The following is a 19,458-nucleotide window of genomic DNA, read 5'->3' as shown; positions in this document are numbered from 1 at the left end:
CTCGATATTTCTGCTGCATGAAAATATACCCCCTTTTTTCAACGAAGGGATCCCGCATTCTTACACTCTGTTGTACAGGAAACTAAGATCGGGGGCCAAAAACGACACCTAAAGTAACACTCCAATATGTTTTTAAAGGGATTCTGGGATGAAATTTAATTTGTCGATACAGATGTCCCGATATCTTTATGGGAAAGTTCTCAATACTATTTTAATCAAGATTTTGTTACTTTGACATGAAAAGTTGTATCCTCGATACTTGTACATGCAAATATGCCCACCTGTTTGTGGATTGCGTTTTGCACTGATGGCCATATACCGTGACAGGTGCCACAGGTATGGGCGATACAGGAGCAGTAGTCTAGCAAACCATCTGTTGCTTTACACTTTTATGGCTCAGTATTCAAGGGAGTTAAATCTTGATTCAGTCTAAAATTCAGATAACAGCAGGTGTGATCTCTCAATGAATAAAAACTACAGGCTCTCTGATTTTCTTATTACTTCTAATTTCTAACAAAAGAGTTTCAGAGCTTCACATGTACGAGGCATCCAAGATTTAGCTTACTAACCTTAATACGTGCTTGTTTAATCTTGATCCATTTTGAAATGCAGATAACAGCAGGCGGGATCTTTTCTTGAATGAAAACTACAGACTCTTCGATTTCTTCTCACTTCTTACAAAAGAGTTTTAAAGCTACACATGTACGAGTGAGACATGCAGGAGGGATTAGCTGACTAACTCAGCCTTAATACCTGCCTGCACAGCAGACCCCTCTATCTGAGGAGATTTAGGGAAACCTAAGACACGGCAAACACGCAGGTGAGTCCTGGGAGCTTAGGCCGAACGTCTTCACGGCAAACACACTAAGACACACCTGAACACACCTGGAGACAGGTGAGGCACAGGTAAGGGTAGGGCGACTGTGTTGTGAGGCCTAGAAGGGTATTATAGATGTTTTGGGTTATTTGATAAAAAATTTCAGGGTGAAATGTCAATCTGTGGATACACGTGTAGATTTTAGTAGATTAGACCCAGTTTGTCCAAACTTTGGCAGCCAATTGGCTGAAATTGATGTCAGGATGTTTCAACGCGTTAAGATTATATCGTAGAACACAAGACACTAGCAGTTAAGATAGCATAATATTACATACAGTGTAAGGTTAAATTCATAAACATATCAACATCAAAATCAACATCAAAGAAAGGAAGCATTGACCAAAAACAAGAGACATCAGTCGTGGTTACACTAAAACGATATCAGACACAGCTACCGTACTGTGAAAAATTCAGCTAAAAGCGTACGATCTTCCATCCAGACATCTATTTTGAAATAACAGATGATCAAGTTCATCATCATCATGATTTTACCTTAAGATATTTCTTTCTAATTTATGACATACATCCCTGAAGTAAAGAGAGACTCATGATTCTGGACTCGTCCGGCCTTTGAATCGAAGCTGACTTGTAATTGTACACGTCTTCAAAGTCAACTATTAGCTGATGTTTTCCCTAAACGCTTAACACTTATAGGTCATAGCCGCAAGGATTATAATACCTTCTCCATGGGAGGTAGCCATATTACAAAGTAGCTAACTCCAGGTTTATTTCACTTGGAATGTCTCGTTTCCGGCATGTCATGATGGATTGAGGGACATCAGAGGACATGGCCGCAGGTCACACGAGAACACGCGAGAACACGCGTGAACTCAACCGGTCCAGAACGACTCCGACTCAAGGTCAAGACCTTGGAAAAAAGGCATCACTTTTCGACATTGAAGTATCGTATATCTACCAACTGAGTGGTAACGTGTTAAAATGAGAAATCTGTCATGAGCGCAGTGGTAGGCATACTATTTACGAGTTTCCCTTCCAGAAAACGGTATAATGGCAGGGTCCAGAACGACTCTGACTCGAATTCAAGTCCTTGGTATAGCCGTCACTTTTGGAAATTGAAGCGTCGTATATATACCAATTTGGGTGGTAACGTATTAACGTTGGTAAAATGAGAAATCTGTCACGGGCACAGTGGTAGGCAGGCTATTTACGAGTTGGTCTTCCAGAAAACGGTGGAATGGTAGGGTAAGGGCAAGGCGTCACTTTTCGACATTGAAGTGTTGTATATCTACCAATTCCGGTGGTAATGTGTTAACGTTAGTAAAATGAGTAATCTGTCACTGGTAGGCATGCTATTTACGAGTTGGTCTTCCTAAAAACGGTCGAATAGTAGAGTAAGGGACAAGGTTATGGACAACGATACAGCTGCTCGACATCAAGTACTGGGATTTTTATCATGTACAAAGTTTAGGATAAAACTTTGACAAAATAAAGCATTCGCCCAAAACTTTACAATGATGAGGAGCAAGTATTTCCATTATACTCAACATCTTTTCGGGTGGTATGTCGTTTCCCTAGCTACATCTAGTACAATGTGACACCAATGACGCCATTTTCTACATGTATCTATACATGTATCTATACTGTCTTTCTCAGCTAAGCTTCCTGAAGGGTGGGGGGGGGGGGGGGGGGTTGGGGCGCTGCATGCTTCGCGCACTGTTTTGTCAGCCTATACCACCCGAGTCCTTCTATTCAACAACATGACAAAATAAACAGAAGGGGTGACCTGGTTTCACACACGTTAAATTCCGGCGAAAATAGCACGAGGGGCAGCGACAGGAAATCCCAAATTTACAGGATATTCTAGAACTGTAGGAATTCTGACAAATGCTGAGGTTTAAGTTGAACCAATACAAAAGTTTGGGGCGGCGAAAAGAAGCGGAGCTAATGCCATGTCACGCTCGGATGTAAAAGCAGCACGGTATTCGGTGTCACATTCCTTCCTCGCTTCAAGAGAATCATCAGACCCTGTACCCCCATATTACTGTAGATCTTCCAACTTTCGCGGTGGTTTTATTTTCGCGGTGACCTTTCCGTAGCGAATTCGTGACATTGCAAATTTGCGTTCCCAACGTGTCACTACTGTACTACATAATTGTTTCAACAGCGAATTCAAAACACCTTTTATCCTCCAAACGTAAAATAAAAACACCGCGAAAGTAACTAAATCTATAGTACAGCACGTCACGTGATGGTGAATTGGACATCATGGGGGACACTAATAACTAGACAGGTGATGGCGATTCTTAAAAGAGGGAAAAATACGAAAGTCAACTATTCCGTCAAAACTACAGTACTGGGGTACACAAAACGACTAGTTCCTTTACTTGTAACAAATTATCAAGTTCTTGGGGTTTGACTTTATCAGGCCAGGACTGTTAAAACGTATCGCTCATTCAAGAAAAGAAAAAAGACGATCAAGTACAACAGCATAATCAAGGCTGTTGTTTCTTTTTCGTTGATTCAACGTTACAGTTTGTGTTCATAGACAAAATAAACACCTACAAAGAGGACAAAGTGAAGTATAAGGTAGTTTATATATATCGTCCTTTTTGGAATATACAGTGTATACAAAAAATGGCCGTATCCAATGACGCGTACGGTATTTTGCCCCCATCACATCTTTCAGTTGAGGCTGGAAACTGAATAAGTTTCCAAAACATGAAACAATACACAGAGAAAACGACCTGTCATCCGAGTTGTTCCGACGGAATCCTGTTCGTAAGTCAAGCGGATATCTTGTGACAAGATTGGTGTAAGAAAATAGAACCAAACATGGCAACCGACGAGTGATGAGATAATTAGCGAGTGATTCACACGCATTACATTCGTTCCTGTTCGCCCACACTCCAACCTTTAGGGCAACACGGGAGTCCAAATTTGGTCGCTCCTTGCGTGTGTTTTCTGACTCGACATTTTTTGACCCACTGTAGAATTGTCACAGTTGAAAGCATAGACTTACCGCTCGAATTCTTCCTATAACTGACGGCTATGAAATACAACACCTTATAACAGTCGTCTGTTTTTGCATTAAGATCATAAGGAACATAGTCAAAGCCGTTAACGGAACCCAGAATCACTTCAAAAGTACTTTTCCGTCAGTTGTACCGAGCTGTAGCACAGAGACCTCCCCTTGGTTAAACACCGCACCTTTAACGGCTAATTGACACAACAGGGACGGTTTTTATGTGCGCATGTGGAGCAAAGTGACGGTAAACAAACACTTCAATGTTGACATCAAAGCCCTGGGAATTATCCTGTTATTCTACTGATACCACAAAGCCATAAATCAGACGAAGTCAAACGTTGTATACGTTAATTTTCTTACAACAAATGTGGAGTTGTCAATGCAATAGCAGTGTTCATAAAAAGATAAACTTTTATATATTAGCTGATATAAAAGTACGTGCCCAACATCTACATTGTCACTTTTAAAAGAGAAGTTTCTCTAAGAAAATTATGCCTGTCTTTCTTTCCTTGGAAAAGGCACATCTCCACTAAAGTACTTCAAAGCGCGGTGACAGGTAACTGCACTAACAAATACAACATGTTTATGTCAACACGGCGACCAAACATCCCCAAAACCACTGCTCGAAACGCCCATTTTCGGACAGCGCCGAAGTTCTTAAAGATTTCCAAACAGGTGTCACATATACAGTTTCCCATCTATACAAAGTCCCACCGTTTATCAGAACGCCCACCCAAACGCTGCAACCTTATCGCAGTTTGTACGGCAGATTTAGCACCCAGGGAGTAAGGAATCTCACCTGCAGCGAGAGGGCCAATGAGGGGCGAGGTTACAAAATCGGCTGGCTCGCGTCTTGGCAAGGATGTTCTCTCTCCGCGCGGGAAAAATTTACAGGTCGTCGATCTCTGTCAGTCGGTGAGAGATACCGGCCTGCTGACTACGAGTTTTCCCCCTTTTCGGCAATGCCAAGTCCGGAAAGAATACATTCCCCCACGAAGTCGCGCCAACCCACGACCATATCGTCTGACATTCCTCGGACTTAAGGGGCGAACCGTTGTCTTCGAGGGGCGGTTGGGGAACACTTGGAGACCAGTAGAGTGTGCGATTCTTGGGAAAATATACAAGGGGCTTAAAATGACTTGGAGACTATAAAAGTTGATAATGACTAGACATGGATAATCAAACGATAAAATTCCTTAATATCGGTCTTAATTCCCGGTGATAAAATACATGTATTGGTGAAGATGCATAAATATCTACAGGACAAAGAGCAGTATTTCACGATATATGAACCGTTGTCTTTGAAGGGGCGGTTTGGAAACACTTGGAGACCAACAGAGTGTAGAGAGTGTAATTCGTGAGAAAGTGCTTAAAATTCATCGGAAATAAAGTTGATAAAGACTCGAAACTGTTTATTATGAAATAAAAGTCACTCTAAATATCAGTTGTCCATAGAGTAACATCGAAGGTATCTAGTGTACTAGATAGAGAGTAGTCTGTATAACGGTTCAAATGTCTCTACACTTCAGTTTCAGGTTATTCAATTTGGACGTAACGTTAACTGAACAATTTCAATTTGCTGCTGTGCAAAAAAAAAAAATTAATTACAAGTAGCTCAATTAGCCAAGCCGCTTGAAAGTCACTTATCTTTCGAAGTGTTACCCAACAAAATCTACCAAAATATGCTTCAAAATGACGATATTGTATATTTACGAACTTCAATATGTCCAATCCAAAGATTGTTTATTTTGGTTTAAAATGTCGACTTCTTGAATGACCAACAACTGGAGCACCGTTCTCCTAGAATAGAATCCCCGGATGTTGAACGGATGGTCCCCGCAGTGCATGATGGATCTCAGCCGTGCATGACGTCAGCCCCAATCCCTGGCAGGCGGTGAACCGTATCAGCTGTATGTTCCTTATCTACTCGGCATGCTAAGTGGGCTTTAAACGGGGATCGGGTGTACGCGGGCTCTGTTTCACGTATCGGGGGAACTTTTGGAGAAACACGGGGTTAGGGGCGGGGGCTTGGGGTCCTACTAGGAGGGAGGGGGTGCTGTTACTTTTTTTCTCGATGTTAGCAGTGTGTGTGTGTGTTTGTGTAGTACACGATGATCGAATGGAGACTCTGGTACGCGGGCTCTGGGGATTCACGTATCAGGAGAACTTTGGGAGAAACAAGAGGGAAGGTACCGGTGTGGGGGCATCGGGGTACAAGGACTCAAGGACCTCAAGGTGTACGCGGGCTCTGTTTCGCATATCAGGGAACTTTTGGGAGCAGCGCAGGAGTAAGAGAATGGGGCTTGCGGGTACTAGGATACTTCAAAGGTCTTTAAACGGGGATCGGGTGTACGCGGGCTCTGTTTCACGTATCAGGGGAACTTTGGGTCAGTAACAGAGGGGAAGGGGTGGTGGCATGGGTGTCCTACTTATTGGGGGGAGGGGTGCTGTTTTTTTCCCTCGATGTTAGCAGTGTGCGTGTACGTGTGTGTGTGCGTGTGTGTGTGTGTGTGTGTGTGTGTGTGTGTGTGTGTGTGTGTGTGTGTGTGTGTGTGTGTGTGTGTGTGTGTGTGATCGAATGGTCATCGAATGTACGCGGACTCTGTTTCAAATATCAGGAGACTTTGAGAGCAACGCGGGCTAGGGTAAGGGCTCTCTATTGTAGAGAGGGTAGCGGAGCATGCGGCTTTCCAGGCCGAATGGGTTATCGTCTCGCGCGGTGGGTCTGGCATCCAGGGAAGTAACAACGCAGTGGTGAGGGGAGGGGGCGTGGGGTAGGAGGGGTGATCTTTCGATGTTACAGACAGGCGTGTGTGTGTGGTATGTTACGATTAAGTCAACATCTCTATCACTTGAGTGCGGGATTGTCTTCTACACATAAGGTGGGCACACTCCACCTATATGTCTATATGCAGAGGCCAAACAAAAGTGGTAGGGGCATAGGTATTGAGGACACTGCACTTTTGTTCCCGAGGGGATATCAGAATATACTCTTCCCGTTTCTACTTTCACAAACACTAAAACGGTCACAATTTTGATGCCGTAGACTTTCAAAGCAGGCTAGGTAGCAGAACTAGCCACGGACAATGATATGATATGATATGATATGATATGATACAGCATTCTCTTCAATTTTGCAGGACACATACACGTCTATCCGAAGAAAGCCCACGACCGGTTATACAACTGTACATGTAGGAAAATCGCACGACGTAGCCTTATATGGAAACGCGGGCGTGAATAGTTACATCACTGCCCCGTCAGTCACAGTGATTGACAGCGCTTCTGGGCACAGTCTGTGACGGTCGGGCTGTGTCACGTTCTGTGCCTGAGAAAAGCACAGAACGTGACGGGCATGGTTTGTGACGCTACAGGGCCCTATTGGAGCTCTAGCAGAAGTTTGACCTAAAGTTTTAACAGGGCAAATAGTCTCTCGTATCCCGTTACCGAGCGGCAGCGAACCGTTCAGAGAAACGTTTTGAATTGCAGATTATTAACATCCTACGCTGTTGACTGTACACTGGGCTTGCACGGAACAAGTCGATGTACTCTGATGTTTGGGGTCTTTTTTACCACCTGTCGCGCAAGATCACCATGCAAACAATTACGCAAGTAGTCAGATCATGTATCGGTTTAAAACGTTGGTACCTCGCACTATAATATTCAACATGTGGTCTTCATTTTGATTTTTTTCAAAGTTGCGAAAATAACATTTATAGCTGTCGATCGAAACTTGCTAATTCCTGAGACATAGATGCCTTAAATTTGCAGACATAATTTTTCGTATGAAATATTCCAGCAATTCCGCAAGTTTTACGATCATATAACGGTAGCATATCAGTCGAAACTTGCTAATTGCTGAGACATATGCTGTATATGACTTAGATTTGAATAAATGATTTTTTTCTGTGGAATATTCAAAATTTGTAGCCAAGTATTTTACAAGAAGTCGGGTCATATGAGGGTTTTAATCTGACTTTAATATTCAACAAGCGATGTTCATTTTCAGACAGAAGCGAAAACAACATTTATATCCCTCGAAACTTGCCAATTCTTGAGACATTTACTGTACATGACTTGGGTTTGCATCAATGATTTTTTTTTCTGTGGAATATTCCATATTTGTAGCCAATTACTTTGCAAGTAGTCGGATCATATAACGGTTGCAATCTGACCGTGATGTTCAACATGCGGTGTTCATTCTCGGACTAAAGTTGCGAAAACAACATTTATATCTGTCGAAACTTGCCAATTCCTGATACATATACTGTAGATGACTTGCATAAATGATTTTTTCTGTGGAATACTCCAAATTAGTATTTTGCAAGTAATGGGTCATAAAGTAAGGGTTGTAATCTGACCGTAATATTCAACACACGGTGTTCATTCTCGGACTAAAGTAGCGAAAACCACATTTATATCTGTCTGTCTGAACGTGCTAATTCCTAAGCCTCTACCAGGCTCCAGAGGCGGTTGGAAAGAATAAAAAATGTCCAAATAGACATGCAAGAGGAGTTACTGTAGTCTGCTATAAGTGTACAGTTTTCCGCTCTAGGATGGCATATTGGACCCTCTCTCCGTTGCCGACTCCCTTATCATACTATATTCACTCTATTCGGCCAATTTCTACTATTTTTCCAGCCATCCGCAGAGCCTGGTAGGGGCTACCATTTCCCGAGACAGCAGACGGATTTACAGGTCCCATGTTCTCCAGTCGTGTATCGCATGGTCGGCCAGCTGTGTGGGGACGGCTAACTACTTGTTATGGCAATCTGAGGGAAGAATGCGGCCTGGGTCTTGGTTTCGCTCCTCGCCACCGATAACATAAACACTCTCGCGAAGCCCAGAGTTAAGCGGGAGATAACCTAGATTTGCATACATATTTTTTTCCGTGTACCGTTCCAAATTTGTAGCCGAGAGTTTGGACTTCGATATTTACCACAAAAAAACTTTTGTTAACCCCCCTAGTTGCATATTCATCCGATCCCAGGAAGTCTCACTCTATACATATACATATCAACTTTTCGAACCCTCGCCATTTTTTCCTGACTTCTTCAGGCACGTCTTAACATGGTGTTTTTTTATGTTTCAAAATTGTAAGCGAGATTGGGACTTCAACTTGACCCGCATTCATGTATTCGAAAAATTCAGGTGAGTCACATTCTTCACGGTATTAGGTTACCTATTTCTTGGTGAATACATGAATCCTATGGACCTTTTGAACACTCCCGTTTTATTTTCCTATATTCTAAAAACATAAAAGATATCTCCAAATACACTTCTTTAACAGCCAAAGGAGTTGCACCTTTGTTGGATGTTCTAATGTCTAAAATCACTTAACTTTCTACATCAGCGTACTAGACGAAATGGCCATTGCTATATCCATTATATATGGACTATTCCAAAACAAGCTGGGTGGGGTCTTTTAAGAGACATTTAATAGATGATCGAAAGAGCAAGTACAAATAAACGATGGAAACCTTTTTCTAACATTCACTGATAAATTTATGATGACGTCGTGACTTGATGCTGAACAGACTCTAAAGAGGTCTTGGCTCGATGACGTCACATGAATCAAGCCGAATTGTTCTTTACTCCATGTTTATATAACAACATACCTCCGTGTAACAGTAGGTGTCTGATCAGTGTTACAACACGATACGGATGTAAACGTTCAACCCATGGCCGTTTACAGTGACCAAAACATGCCAAAATTGTAAACAAAAATAACAACGCGGCAGACATCACTCCCTTACCCACGCTGCTTTGCGACCCTTCCAATCCAACAGACGAAACAGTAGCATTGAGGGTGTATGACAACGTTTTACTGTGTTGTTTTATGGGGTATCGTAGAAACACACACACACACACATATACACATACATACACACACACACACACACATACATACATACATACACAGACAGTACAAAGGCACACACACAGACGCACACACACATACATATAAACATACATACATACATACATACATACTTACATACATACATACATACAAACACACACACGTACAAAGGCACACACACAGACGCACACACACATACATGCATACATACATACATACATACATACATACACACTAACAAACACACACACACGCTCACACTAGAGTTCAAGAAAGGCACACCCTCTAACTTCTGTCATGCCAAGTTTCTAGACAGCGGTCCTGATAAAATACCGCGATAGAGATCTTGGAGCAAACCAAAATAAACCAACGCCAAGGTGAAGTTCACGGATTCGTACTTGCAGTGGTGACCTTCAAACAAAACTGAGGACCAAGCTATAAATCCTCGGTGCATTCTTATTTTGACTATATTAGGAATATACGTATCAAAGCAATATACAAGACTAGGGGTAACTAAAGCAACATGTGAGAGGAGACTTATTGACCTTAGAAAAATGTTTGGCAAGCAAGGTGACTAATTTTTATGACAAATGTCCTTCTAAGTATATTTTACTGTAAAATAAATCAACAAAGGACGACAGAATTAGTCTGCTAGATTCAGAACAGCTGGGAAAGGTAGAACAGATATGGTTGAAGGTGAGAACTGAAAGTTTTTACCCTGGCAAGGTCTAGGCAAGGTCACGATTTCAACATCTGAACAAAGATGATAAATGATCGTACTAGAACAAATGCAGTCTCTACCAGGCTCCTTGGGTCGATGGAAAAATAGTAGAAAGTCGCCAAATAGACAAATAAAATTCCAGAGGTGTTAGCTGGCCAGGGAGTACAGTTTGCGATCTAGGTCTATTTCTCCAGTGACCTGTGTTGCCTGGTAGAGGCTAGAACAAACGGTCTCTAGAAGTCTTTATCCTTGATGAATTTCAACACGTCGTGGTTTAGAATGGCTCGTGAAGTTCACGGCTGTAGTCATGGCGCGCATTGTTCTCGAGAAGGACAACTGTCATTGAGGGTCATTTGAAGGTCATTTCAATGTAATGGTTAGGATGTTTGGTCCCGAACCCAGAGGTCCTGGGTTTGAATCCTCTGACATGCCACTGATGTTGTGGCGCCTTTGGGAAGGCCCTTAACACGACTTCCCTCACTCCACCCAGGTGTAAAAATGATACCTGAAGTTCAGTTGGGGAGGTAAAATGCAACTTGGAGGGAGAGGGTTGGGTTCCGCCTTCCAATACCCTATACACAGTAGATAACACCTCACTGATTATACGGCCTCAAAAAAGGTTAGCGGAATACCTTTTTTCTTCCCGCATGCCTTCCCGGTCTCGCTAACGTCTACACTACACTTCCCATCGCCCGTGCGGTATTTCCTGCCGATGTCGACAGAAATTCCCAACATGTTTGCAGCAGGCCGACCGGAAAAGGCGTGAGTTTAGACAGAAACAGAAACTGGCTGGTGTGGAATTCACCGCAGACATTTGAGACAAAGACGTACACATTACGGAAACGTTGACATCTGAACTTGAATGTTAAAATCTGAACGGTGGCGCAGGGTGTTAAGCCCATAACCCAGATGTCAAATCCCTGGTTTGTCCCGTTGACGATGTGCCCTTACCTTGGAAATGGCACTTTTCACGACTTTCCTCGCTTCACTCAGGTGAAATTGAGTACCTAGCTTCGGCTAGTCACGTTCCTCGGATAGGACGTAAAATGGAGGTCCCGTTTTAACGAGAGCCACACCACGAGCACGTAAAAGAACCCACCACGCTTATCGAAAAGAGTAGGGGTCCTTCCCGGTGTGAGTGGATCAAATAAATCTGTCCGGATACGCAGCTTGTACTGTTCAGTACAAACCTGGGCCATGAGGCGGTTTACCGGATATGCAATACAGACAAACAAAACTAGGCTAGACTGCAGAGACATCACGACATTGAATGGTAACTCTGCCAAATCAGATAGCTCTACAACTGTTGTTGACAAAGAAAATAATAACCATAGTTTTGAAAGATTATTCCCCTCAAAGCAGATATTACACATCATGTTTTGATACAGATGACGCCATCGGGTAGAACTGTCAGTGTTGACCTTGACTAGCATGTCATGATGTTTTGCCCCCCCCCCCCCCCAAGTTGTCATAGTCTCGTTCTGTTAGAATTGCGAGTAAGATTGACGAACATGACTGTACAGTTTTCACGTTTTGCAGTTCATCCAATACAGATGACAAAATATACAGTCATTTATATTGACCTTGACTAGCGTGTCATGATATCTTGTGTCATTAGAATGTTAGAATTATAAGATTTGCGAACAGTTTTCACGTTTCGTAGTTCAACACTGGCAGGAGTGGAAGAGGCGAGTTTTCCTGGGAGTGAACTTGGCCATGAAAGACACTGAAGGACCTGACTAAACCGCATGGGGTCGTCCTTGAGAGATATGCCCCAAGCCCATGTCGGTTTACAATGTAGATCTCGATGGCCATACGTCACTACATACTTCAAGCTTATATGAAAAAGGTAGATGTAGGAACTAATAAATGATACATTAGTTTTATTTGCAAGTTCTTCCCCTAGGGCTAATTGCAACATGAAACAATACATGGAAAAAGTATTCGTCAGATAGTGCAAGTTAACAACTTGAGTGGGACAGGTGACTATTTTAAAAACCGCAACAAAGCCTGATTGGTTGTCGCTAGCCGAGGGGCACAAAGATACAGACGCAAATTTAAGCAACGAACGAGAGAAACGAAATATGACACAGTACGCCAACAGACGACCAAGTCGTTCGTAACTAATCCCGAGAGGCATCCGGGCATGCCCGAACACTTCCGAACACTTCCGAACGCCCCTCCGTGCATGATCGGCTGAACTAAGTCCCACACAGCCCTGCATACCGTAACAAACAAGCTTAAACTAAAGGATCAAACGTGCAGACCTCCTACAACGTTTCTGACCTGAAGCCTTGTAAGCAACTTCTTCGCAATTTGCTTCAAGCACGAACAACTTGTCTGTACTTGAACTTAACCTAATGGTGCCCTGTTTGTGTGCAGGACGTTTTATTGGGAACACGTGTTACTTAGGCCAAGTTAGTCGCCCACTGAGTTGACAAATGCAGAAGGTTCTCTTGAAGTTGAACGGGGAATGTGTAAGGGCTGCAGCTAGCTGTGGTTCAAGTTCATTGCTAAGTGCCGTGTTTTATACACCGTTATATATATCAGGGCTTACGTTTTCTGACAATACAAAGGGCGCGCTCACAATTGCGCGTGTATTTAAGTACGCATTTGCATTTTTATTGGTTCAGGTAAAGTTTGTGGTGAAGAAGTTGTTTTCTACCTTGACCCGCCGTTGTGAATCCTGGTTATCGAACCGAAAAAAATGATTTCTTCGGCCGCAAACTGTATCTAAACCCCAAACAATGTTAATACGCAACTCATACGGACTTGAACATACGCGAAAGTGTGAGCAGCCCCAAATATCGTAAATATATGGTGGTTAGAAATGCAAAAAAATAGGGGGAAGTCGGGCGAACAATGTCGACGACTTGTGAAGAAATGTGACGTTGTCTTCACGCTATTTTAGCGTGCAATTATAATTTGACTCGCCAGGAGGCGAACTGAATGTATTTCAATGTTTGTGGATCCATCAGACGTCTTTAGTACATAATCTTACATGTCAAATCCATGGTACTTATGCTCATTCTGTAAAGAAACAACGACAGTAGAGTGGGCTGTACTGACAAAAGTGACTGACCAATGCAAATGGAAAGACCCTTTTCAAGCTTGAGCCAATATTTTGAAAAGGAAACATATGCATACACTCTATGAGGCGTTACAGATAGGACGTCTATCTTTTGATTGCGCGACCATGACTTGTCAACTATATTTTGTGTGCCTGCCAGGCTGACTTATCTGGGTTCAGTTTGACAAACGGTTTTCAATGAACATTGCACAAAGGGCAACGATATGAAAGGTTGCAAAATTGTAGATGATAGAAAGATAGAGCAATAAATGGCGATTCATTGCTCTAAATTAAACTTTAGTGCAGTGCCACGTCGTTCTTGTCTGTCCAAAGGCAAAATTAGTAAAAACAAAAACTTTTCGAGCGCATGTATAATCAATTGAACAAGTATGTTCTACCCACAATTATGTCCTTAAAATATAATCTAAAAGACGTATTTTTACTTGTCTATGTAATATGGCAAAATAGAATCGACACAAATATCATCATAGTAAAACGTCATGAAAGATCTCTATCGTAGCAAGGTCATTCGTGAAAGAACACACAATAAAATGGCCGCCAATCTAGAGGTTAGAGGTCAGTTGACCTTAATTTATGTCACTGTAAACAGTTCCTTCCACCTTTCAATTGAGATAAGGCTATTTGCTGGACAAATAAACTGCTCCGCTAATAAATCACTCTAATCAAACCCAGAACCACACGGGAACTCATTACCTGTAACACTTGTACTCTCCAAGCAGATGTAGCGTCGGACTACACCGGTACCTATAGCAGCAGTGCTATGTGAACCAGCCCTGAGGAAGGTGACAGGCGGTCACCGAAACGTTGGTTGAATAAGTCACTTGGTCGTGTATACAAAGAGCCTTTTTTTTATTGAGTGACTTACCAACCTGATGAAACTATTCACGGAAGCAATCCGGTTTGCTCTTTTCTGAGAGGCTTATTTTCTGAATATTTGGCGGTATTTTGAACATTTTTCAATGGAAGTTACGCTCTCTTTACAGAGACCCGACTGGCATATCTTCGAGAAAACGAAAGGCTTCAGACCTTTTACATCTATTAATACATCACGGAAGTCCTGTAGGTAGAAGCAAAGTATGATGTTTTCCAGCAGAAGGGCATCTGTAAAAGACGCAGAAAAACGTACAAAACACCACCGAATACGCTCAAAACAAGCCCGAATTGGAGATTACAACACTTGTTCTTTTCAAACGTAGAAACGAGACACCAAAAAACGTCGAAAGTAAGCAAACTCTCTCGCTGATGCCGTGGTAAAAGATAACGTTATCTTATCCAAATAGACAGAGCAGACGTCAAATAGATAACGTTAGACACAGCTGAGGCACTCTGAGATACCTGGCTATGTTATACCTCCATTCCACTAGACGGCGTTCGCGCTGGGACCTCCTGCGATCTAAATTGTATTTGTGTAATCATTGACCTCACAACTGGAATATAATGCAAAATGTAAAAGTATGGCCGAAAAGACAACAAAACACAAAAAGCGTAAAAAGATTAGTTTTTTTATCGATGAAATTTGTTGAGCGCTCGGTTTCAGCGAGGTCGCCACTCTAGTGGAATGGGGGTGTTATATAAAGGACATATTCCTACTGGCGTGTTTTGACAACAAGGAAAATGTAACTCTAGCACATATTGAACTTGAAGGAATGTATAGATGTAATGCCCTTGATTCTAATGGAATACCTTTAGGATATACGAGACTCGTCCGACGATTTGGTTGAAGAAAAGAGGGGTAGGGAAGGGGGAGCACAGTTACTGTGTCAACGTTCTTTAATACGGAAGTTATTCAAAGAATCCAACGGTTTTCTATCGCTTCGTGCTCCATTATTTCCATATAACTTACATACGTGACAATTCAACTTGTCTATCAGAGTATAAAATCTTACCAAACTGACAAATCATTCACATGCCTTTGCAGATTCCAACATTCGATACCACAAGCAGATTTGATAAAATCTTAAGATTTGACATGTCTCACAATGCAAAAATAAGAAGTTAGATTCACGATTGATTTGTTATAAAAAAAAAATATCAATATATACTGAAACCCAAGTCCCACATGACTGTATCAAGATATTGCAGATTTGTGTATGTTAGCTATATTGTTTAGTAAAAAGAATTTGGTTTTCTATTTTGCAGTTTGCAGTTGATCATACTTTTCTTGTGTAAGTAGAGCTTTGGTCATTGTGATGCCACCAAGCCTATGTCAGGGCCAGTGAAGTTTATCACACCCCCTCCAGAGTTTTCAAGTGGGCTAGTCCATCCCTCAGCACACCCTGACATGTATATGGGGCGGTGCACCAGTGCGCTTGTTTGTAAGTCGTGTGAACGCCGTGAGAAAGTTTATAAATATTTACTGGCGACGGTAGAGTCAGAGAGTAGAAAACGTGTGAAGTACCTCACAGTTTGAGTTTGTTATTTTCTATATAAAACTGTTTTTCTTGGTAGGGTCACGTTTCGAAATTTAGATGGATGATATTGACATAAGCACAAAGAAATATTCTAAATTCACGAAATTTTCTTAAATAGTACACAATGTATATATATTAAACTATACTGACGGAAAACGGGGAAAAGCGTGTACGAATCTTTGTAGTTAACACTTTTTTCGTTCTGTTATTCATTTTGTGTACATCACTTGATTTCAGACATACTCGTTATATTGTTCAGTAGCCCATTGAATGGCTGATGTATACAGGGCCTACCTAAAGTTTTCATGAAAAAATTAGAAATACATATGATCCGCTACTGTGAATTGTACGGGGTTCTACTGATAGTGAGGATCGTATGTGTTCCTCGAAACTCTTGTGTTTCTTAGTAGTGGATTGTATTGAAATTTAAATCCATAAAATTCGTCTGTATTCCGTACATCTCGTATGAATTCCGTAAAATTCGGATGAATATGAACCCCTGGTATTATATACATGCATGTCGGTTTTGCAATAGCCTTCGCACCCTACATCTGCTTGGAGATCACAAACAGCACGACCGGCGTACATGTGAAATCGTTTGGACTCATTAGGGTAAACGCTACATCCCTCGTTGCCATGGCAACTCGTTCCCAGAGCGTTTGACGGGCCGCCCGCCACGCCGGGGGAGGGCACACAAAGTCAACTTCATGGCTGACCTTTCGTGACCTCTAAACCTGGGACCAATCACTTGTAACGTTACAAGTTGGCGAAGTGGAATTAAGGCAACATATTGGCCCATTTTAGGATAGAATGTCTTTTGCGATTAATGAATGAATGAATGAATTAAGATTTCTATTGTACATATCACAAGAAAGACATGTTAACAGACGTACACATATTGGTACGAGTATCGTAGTCTAGTATATATATATATATATTTGGCTTGTTCTTGAGTCTCTGCAATGGTAAAAATGTATACGGGTTTAACAATAGCCGATTTATTGGAATATGAAGAATGCGATTGTTTTCAGTGCTACTCATATATCGATAGTAAGGGAATTTACTTTCAATATAAACATATAGGATAGTTTAATAACCATACTATCATATGGGCAAAGGTTACACAAGTGTGACGTTGATAAGATTTTAACGATTACGTAAAGTAACAATAACTGGAATAATAACAAATATGATATTATAGTCAGATGTTCTGTAAAAAACGTACTTTTCGTAAAGTCACATATTGAATTACGTATTTGACGCCAAAGACGTAATTCAAGATTATAATTCAATGCATGGTTAATGTTGCTGTTTAAACCATTGATAAACTGGAAACAAAATTGTAGCAACATAAGCATGACTTGACGTAATTTACTACAATATGTAGAGCACATGGGACGTCTCCTAACGTCGGGTATGGTCTTAGTGTTCTACCGTGCCCTGCGACAGAACAACGTGCGCGTTAATGACATCTATACGTCCAAAAATAGCACACCTTATCAATAAAGTTATTACCAAAGCTTGTCCGATGACGTAATATCCTGCGTCATGTGTTTGCTTTTTATGTGCTTTAATTTGAAAGGCGTGGATGATATATTTGATTAATATTGAAATAAATAGCCTGTCTATAACACCGCATACCGAGAAGCAAACGGCCATTCCCTACCAATATTTTTACAAGGAATTGGTTTTGTTGTTCGTTTTAGTTCCTTGTCGGAAGTAGCGCTCGATCCGTACCGGTAATACGTTCAATCCGGTATAATAATCACACCACCTGGCCTTGAAAACAAGATGAAAATTAAGATTGTATTTCTCTCTCTCTTTCTCTCTCTCTCTAGCCCTTGCTCTCTCTCTGTTTCTCTAGCTCTCTCTCTCTCTCTCTCTCTCTCTCTCTCTCTCTCCCCCCTCTCTCTCTCTCTCTCTCTCTCGCTCTCTCTCTCTCTCTCGATCTCTCTCCTAATCACAACCTTCAGAGTGACAACCTGGTAGGATTTATTACCGAGGTCGCTGACCTTCCCCATGTTTTGTCGAGACCCCGGCCCAAAGTGCGAGCCCTGCTGGCAAAACTAGGTTGAACCCCGGGCGTGTCTTATAACCAACGAACCCCCACGGAACTACTCTCCAAGCAGAGGTTGGTGGGGAAATTGTGACCTTTTTATCATATGCCCCGTATTTTGTCCGCTCTCCCCACCAACCTCTGCCGAGAGAGTGGACAAAAAACGGGGCATATGATAAAAAGGTCACAATTTCCCCACCAACCTCTGCTTGGAGAGTACACGAACCAGCAACAAGACCGAGTTGTAAGGACGCTGTATGTTTAGATAATGCTTGGAAAACCGATCCGGGGGTGACTCAATGACTCTTCACGGTGCCAAGCCCGTATGCCTAGGGACCAGACCCGAGAACACGCCCGGTACAGCTCGCGGGGTCGGCCGTAAGGGGAATTTGTTCAGTAAAGTCGTACCTGTCACCTAACGGGGGTGCTAAGGTTTGTGGAGTGGGTTGGGCAGAGTCAAACACCGGGACTGTGTTCCACACACACACAGGGCTCCCAACATGTCACTAATTCGTACACAAATACTTCATTACAAAACAATTGGGTGGTAAACAAGCAAGCTCCGTGTGAATGGAGGAAGAGGTTAGGGCACACACCTATATGTTTAGCGACGAGTTCGGTTCCCACTCTTGTGGTTCCACCAAAACGATATGCATGATTGTAGTATACGAACATAACGGTACAGGTATTAAAGGGAAAGGTGTGCTCACCTGGTGGACGCAGCACAGGTGGGTCGCTGCGTGTCGTGCTGAGTAGCAGGAGGAGGTCTCGGGTTGTGTCGGGCGGTGCCAGCAAGGCGGTGGGAGACAAGGCGGCGAGGAACGCACCCGAGTTTGTTCGGTAATCCGATCCCTTCCGGGGGAAGACTCGGGCGAACTCGGGTCGCGAGAGGGGAGCCCTCGTCTGAACTGGCCGAGCTCATGAATATTCATGAGCAGTACTTGATCTCACGGGACTGTTCTACTCTCCACGCAGAGGTGGGGATAGCGGACGAAAAACTAGCCTGGAGTTCAGCCTTATTACCTTCGCCGAGAAGGTTATGCAGAGGGTAGCGTTTGTGTGTGTGTTTGTGTTAAACAAACAGCATAACTCAAGAAGGCTTGGATGGATTGTCTTGATATTTGGTAGGTGGGTAGGTCTTGATGAGACATGGAAATGATTAGATTTTGGGTTACCTAGCGGCTTGTAACGGTACTGCAGCGGAATTTCCTGTTTTGATATCTCGTGTTCTGGACATGCTATGGTCCTGATGTTTGAGTGGTAGATAGCTCTTTGGACAGAGAGTGTGTGGTATAGGTTTTGGCCGCCTAGCGGCTTTTTTGGAACTGCAGGAGCAGGTTTTGCTTCAGACTTTGAAAAGTGAGCATCGTTGAATCAAATTATGCTAATAAGGACCTCATTTGCATAATTGATGATAATTATTTTACAAATGTTGGAATAGTTAGCATTTATT

General features: G+C 42.3%; 1 protein-coding gene across 2 annotated transcripts in view; it reads right to left on the bottom strand.

The window, feature by feature from the left end:
* LOC136421632 (caldesmon-like) overlaps nucleotides 1-18,886 on the bottom strand; it is a 47,538-nt gene extending 28,652 nt beyond the window's left edge. Inside the window, exon 1 of one of the 2 annotated variants that reach the window (XM_066409096.1) lies at nucleotides 18,716-18,886. The gene's annotated coding sequence lies outside the window, so the exon portion shown is untranslated. Of the gene's footprint in view, nucleotides 1-4,662; nucleotides 4,890-18,715 lie in introns of those variants that run through there. The other variant, XM_066409097.1, reaches the window with a different exon arrangement.
* Between the last annotated feature and the right edge of the window lie 572 nt (nucleotides 18,887-19,458).

Source organism: Branchiostoma lanceolatum, chromosome 16 (assembly GCF_035083965.1).
Source record: "Branchiostoma lanceolatum isolate klBraLanc5 chromosome 16, klBraLanc5.hap2, whole genome shotgun sequence".
NCBI lineage: Eukaryota > Metazoa > Chordata > Leptocardii > Amphioxiformes > Branchiostomatidae > Branchiostoma > Branchiostoma lanceolatum.
This window is presented reverse-complemented; position numbering and strand designations above follow the sequence as displayed.